We start from the raw sequence: 6208 nt of genomic DNA, 5'->3' as shown, positions 1-6208 counted from the left end.
AAACAGCCTATAGGATGGGAGAAATATCTGCAATCTGTGTGTCTGACAAAGCTCTAATATCCAGAATCTACACGGAACTTAATTAGCAAGAACAAAATCCCAAGTAAAGAATGTAAACAGACACTTTTCAAAAGAAGACTTGCAAGTGGCCAGCAAACATGAACAAATGCTCTTTGGGAAGCCGCGGTGGGTAGATCATGAGGTCAGGAGTTTGAGACCAGCCTGACCAACATGGTGAAACTCCGTCTCTACTAAAAATACAAAAATTAGCCAGGCATGATGGCGCACACCTGTAACTTGTAATGGTGCATAGTCTGATGTTGAAACTATAAAATACCTTAGACTGGTACTTTCTAGTGTTTTCCAGCAGATGGCACTGCTCATCTTACAAATAGTTCAGTAAGCACAGAAGGTTTGCTCACAGCCAGTTTGTGCCCTGAGCTCCTTGGCACACAGCTTGGGATCCACAGCCAAGGGCTACAGAGAAGACAAAAGAGACATTGACATCATGGTGGAAGAGGAATCCATAAAGAGTTCATTTTTGAGGATTGGGGCAGTTCCTTCTGCCCTGCAGATCAAGATGCCCTGAGGGCAAAGAGCAGAGGGGTACTCTCTGGTGGCCCAGCAGTTCTGCCCCGGGGAGAATTCTCTTCTGCTACAGTGAAAACCAACAGGACGCTGCTTCATCCCGGGCGGACCAGGAAGATAGGTCAGAGTGAAGAGCTGTCTGAGTGTTTCAGATCACACAGTGACTGCCTGCTTGAGGGCTTCAGAACTCCTTCATGAATTGGGAGACAGCTGGCGAGGCGAAAGGTGCGTGGGCAGGATGGGCCCAACATGACAACTCTCAAGATGATACGCGTGTTTCTCCCGTGTGTTTCTGTGTGTCTTTGTTTGTGTCCATGTATGTGCATGGCTGTGTCTGTATTTCTGCATGCATTTGTGTGTGTGTGTGTTTGTGTGAGTGTGTGTGCCTGTGTGGTATGAGTGTGTGTGAGAGACTGTGCCTGCATGTCTCTGTGTGTGTGTGTGTGTGTGTGTGATAACATGCCTGTATGAATGGTGAATGGGTTTTCTGGTTGAGTTGCTGTGGAGGGAGACAGGGACTCTAGGGGGCTTCCTGCCCACCCCTCCTTCCCTGAAGCCAGTAGCACAAATAGCACAATAAAAGGTAGTTTAATTTCATTTCATGCAAATGCAAAACTTTTGTGCTTCAAAAAGGACTCCATTTAGAAGGTTAAAAAAAAAAACCTTCCAGAATGAGAGAAAATAATTGAAAATCATGTATCTGGTAAGGGATTGTTATTCTGAATATATAAAGAACTCTTGCAACTCAGTATTATAAAGTGAAGTAAGCCAATTTAAATATATACAAGGAATTTGAATAGACATTTCTCCAATGTGAGACAGGTAAACTACACGGTGGTCTCAAAAGAACAGAAAATTTTAGGCAGCAGTTTCAGGTGACGAGCAAAAGGAATCTGTTGAAATATCTGCAGCGGCTGTGGGCTGATAAGATGCTGAAAAACAGCGTGTGGACCAAGCTAAGAATGAGTGGGCCTAACATGGCCCTGGATTTGACCCAGATTTCACGTAGGACCTCATTACATGCTCATTAACATACTAGTCAGCTCCCTAGCAGTTCTAAGAATACTCATATTTGGTATAAACATTCGAGGCACCAGAGGTCTGAGAAAACCTGTCCTTCCAGGAATTTTCATGAATATTCCACCCCTTGGTTGAAGAAACCCAGAAAGGTGGCAGCCCCAAGCCCCCTTGCCCCGCCTCTCTGAGTTCCCCTGCATTCCCTTTACTTGAGTATTTACTTTTCCTTTTACAATAAATCTCCATCCTTTCTCTATTTTCCTACTGGTCTTCGAATTCACTTCCCCATGCGCTGCCAAGAGCCCCGCACCAGCTGGGGTCCGGGTCCCACCAGCGTTTGGGGACCTCCCCTTGCCCACTGGCATTAGAAGAATGCAAATGGCAGTGAACCCAGGAAAAGGTGCTCAGTGTCCACAGCCCTCAGGGAAATGCCAACCGCACCCACAAGGGGACGCCTCACTCCGCTGGAATGGGTGACCCCAAACACAGTGAGGCTGGAGGGGGTGGGGCCTGCGTTCCTTACAAGGCAGAGAGCAGGAGAGGGAGAGTTGGTGGAGTGTGGGGCTATACGTGTGTCATCCTCTTCCCATTTTCCTGGCGGAGGTTTCTCTTTATTCTCTGGCCCTACCTGCTTCCTTCCTCTCCCTTCCTCTGGTTCTCCTTCCCATCCTTCATTTCCAACCAACCCAAGGTTTTCTCCGCCCCACGACATCCATGCTCCGGGCCCCCAAGCCAGCGTATAAACCCGGAGTCCTGGACCGCGAGCGGCGGGATCCAGGAGGCGACAACTTGACGCCCCTTCCGGACCCTGGACACTCAGGACCTAGTAGCAGCCCCAGGGCAAGGAGGATGGGGGTCCTCCCAGGGCCCACACTGTCGGAGCCCCACGGATTCGAGCGCGACGGTGAGGTCTACACACTGAGCCGATGACGAAGTCCCGGCGAGGATGAAGCAGGAGCCTCGTGCTCCTCTTCCCACCAGGCCCCGCATTTCCTTGATTCTTCTGACACGGGAACCGCGGGTCCGTTGCCGCGACCAGCGAGTCATCCCAGGTCTTCGAAAGGCCGTTTTTTTTCCGGACACTGTGGACCCGGAGGCCCGGGGGTATCGGCCGGCAGCGGGGCACCCACTCCGGGGTCTCCACAGGGCAGGACCTGGGTCCGGAGCTCCCGCGAAGCAGACGCCCTGGGCGGAGCTCGCAGAAGCCAGAGAGGACGCGGAGGGGTGGAAACGGAAACTCCCAGGAGCGGAACTTTCCCCCAAAGTCATCTGTGGTTGAAATCAGCAATCGCCTATAATATCCCCCTTGTGATAACACCGTTTGGTAGCTATCTAGAACCAGAGTCTCCTCACTGAGGCAGCCCCGCACGCCTCTGCTCTTGTTCCGCGTCCCAGGCCCCTGGGGGCCCACAACAGATCAGGCGAGTCCATCCGGTGACCCTCCCTGGGCCTCCTGGCCCCACTCTGTCTTACTTCTTCACCTACATATTTTCACCTCTTTCAGGATCCAAACCATGAAAAGTCATGTGTGAAAGGCCCCCCCGCCCCTGCTTGCGTCCACTCTACTCTCCTTGGCCACAGCCCAGAATGAGACATTATTGGATTCTTTGAATCTTTCCAGGGAGTCTTTATGCCATTTCAAACGTGTATGCATAGATATAAGAATACTTAATTCAGACTTGGATATTTTTTACTCTTGATGAAACATGTCACCCTGTCCTTCAGTTTCCCCTCCCTTTATAGTGAATGTTTCACCATCCTCTGCCCAAGCTGGGTCTTCACAATCATAGACAAGAGTGTCGGCAGCATTGCCATCCTGTGACATGAGACGCTTTAACGGTGCATTACTTTGCACAGCAATTCTGTGTCTGCAAATCTATTCTACACAATTAAATTCAGATTCATGCAAGCACAGTTTCTGCAGCATTTCATTTTTCTAAAAGTAACTGACTGGAGACCATCTGGATCTTCATACACAGACACTGGTTACATTTGTTGTGAGGCAGTCATTCTGTGTAATGTCGTGCAGAGATAAAAAGGAAAGGAATCTATATGTGCGGGTATTGGAAGATCTTGAACCTTTGTCAGATGCATACTTTGCATAGTTTCCCCCATTCTACAGGCTGTCTGTTTAGTGTGTTGCTAGTGTCTTTTTCTGTGCAGAAGCTCTTTAGTTTAATGAGGTCCCATTTGTCAATTTTTTTGTTGTTGTTGCAATTGTTTTTAGTGTTTCTTCATGAAATCTTTGCCAGGTCCTATGTCCGCATTGGTATTTCTTAGGTTATATTCCAGGATTTTTGCAGTTTTAGTACTTACATTTAAATCTTTCACCCATATCAAGTTATTTTATATATATGGGGAGAGCTAGGGGCTCAGTTTCCTTCTTCTGCATATGGCTGGCTGGATATCCCAGCACTAATTTTCGAATAGGGAGTCTTTCCCACATTGCTCATTTCTGTTGAAGATTAGATGGCTGTAGGTGTGCAGGTTTATTTCAGGGCTCTACATTATTTTATTTACTAAATAAAATAATCATTAATGTAATATTTTCATATTAAATAATTAAAAATTTCTACAACAGGCACTGTGGTTCATGTCTGCAATCCCAGAGCATTGGGAAAAAGAAAGAAAGTAAGACAGAGTGGGGCCAGGAGGCCCAGGGAGGGTCACCGGATGGGCTCGCCTGATCTGTTGTGGGCCCCGAGGGTCCTGGGACGGGGAACACGAGCAGAGGCGTGCTGGGCTGCCTCAGTGAGGAGGAGGCACTGGTTCTAGATAGCTACCAAACGGTGTTGTCACAGGGGGGATATTATAGGCGATTGCTGATTTCAACCACAGACGACTTTGGGGGAAAGTTCCGCTCCTGGGAGTTTCCGTTTCCACCCCTTCGCGTCCTCTCTGGCTTCTGCGAGCTCCGCCCAGGGCGTCTGCTTCGCGGGAGCTCCGGACCCAGGTCCCGCCCTGTGGAGACCCCGGAGTGGGTGCCCCGCTGCCGGCCGATACCCCCGGGCCTCCGGGTCCACAGTGTCCGGAAAAAAACGGCCTTTCGAAGACCTGGGATGACTCGCTGGTCGCGGCAACGGACCCGCGGTTCCCGTGTCAGAAGAATCAAGGAAATGCGGGGCCTGGTGGGGAGAGGAGCACGAGGCTCCTGCTTCATCCTCGCCGGGACTTTATGTTTTTAAATAATATGTCTAAATGGTGTGAATTATGGTAACACTGCCTTTGAGAAGAAATCATGAATTTTGGATTTAACATATAGGATGGCACCCTAGGAAAATGTTAAAAACTCAGGAGAATTGTACCCTTAAGAGTGGAATTGACTAATGAAAATATACATTACCGGCTCAGTGTGTAGACCTCACCGTTTGTGTTTATAACCACAATTATTATTTCAACATGTCATCAATGGAAAAATGAATAATGAGACATTTGATGTTTTTACAGTAAACCTTTGAAATTTGGTGTGCACCGTATACTGACAGTACTTCTCAATTTAAACTAGTTGTAACATTGCAAGCTCTCAATAGCCTCATGTAGCTAGTAACTGCTGAGTTAGACTTTGCAGCTTTAGATTTTAGAATTATCTGGCTGGGCACTGTGGCTCACGCCTGTAATCCCAGCACTTTGGGAGCCCCAGGCAGGTGGACCACATGAGGTCGGGAGTTCGAGACCATCCTGACCAACATGGTGAAACCCTTTCTCTACTAAAAATAAGAAAATTAACTGGGTATGATGGTTCACACCTATAGTCCCAGCTACTCAGGAGGCTGAGGCACGAGAATCAATGGAACCCAGGAAGTGGAAGTTGCAGTGAATCGAGATCATGCCACTGCACTTCAGCCCTGGCCACCGAGTGAGACTCTGTCTCAAAATAAATAAATAAATAAACAAACAAACAAAAAAATTAGAATTATCAGGCAGGGATTTAAAAATAACTATGCTTACTATGTTTCAATAGCTTTTAAAAAATGAAAAAAATCATTGAGCAAAACATTTTCCTGGTTTTCTTGCTCTGTTGTTGCTATGGCATGTGGGACCTGCCAGTTAGAGCTAAACAGTCAGTGTTGCTGTTTCTAAGCAGGAAAATGTTCGCATCATAAGTAAATATCTAGGCATCCCAGGAGGTGACTCTGGTAATGTATATTTTCATTAGTCAATTCCACTCTTAAAGGTACAATTCTCCTGACTTTTTAACGTTTTCCTAGGGTGCCATCCTGTATGTTAAATCCAAAATTGATGATTTCTTCTCAAAGGCAGTGTTACCGTAATTCACACCATTTAGATATATTATTTTAAAAGTGTTTAAATCTTTTCAACATTGTTCATTAAGCTTCTGTTAAAATCATAAAAATATCTTGTCATGTCTGATTAATTCAACTGAGTTCAGTTTTTAAACAGTACTACTGTTCTACAATGTGCTATTTATTGTTTAAGCCTAGAATTCATTAGTGTTTCTAATAGACTGAAAGGGATGGAGTATTTTACTAATATATCCATCATAATTATAATAAATTTAAGACTGTGGGCCAATTTTATGAAATCTATATAGAAATGATAGGAAGTAAATGAATTTAACATAGTTCTAGCATTTATTTTGTCT

This window comes from Mandrillus leucophaeus, unplaced genomic scaffold (assembly GCF_000951045.1).
Source record: "Mandrillus leucophaeus isolate KB7577 unplaced genomic scaffold, Mleu.le_1.0 Scaffold731, whole genome shotgun sequence".
Taxonomy (NCBI): Eukaryota; Metazoa; Chordata; class Mammalia; order Primates; family Cercopithecidae; genus Mandrillus; species Mandrillus leucophaeus.
This window is presented reverse-complemented; position numbering follows the sequence as displayed.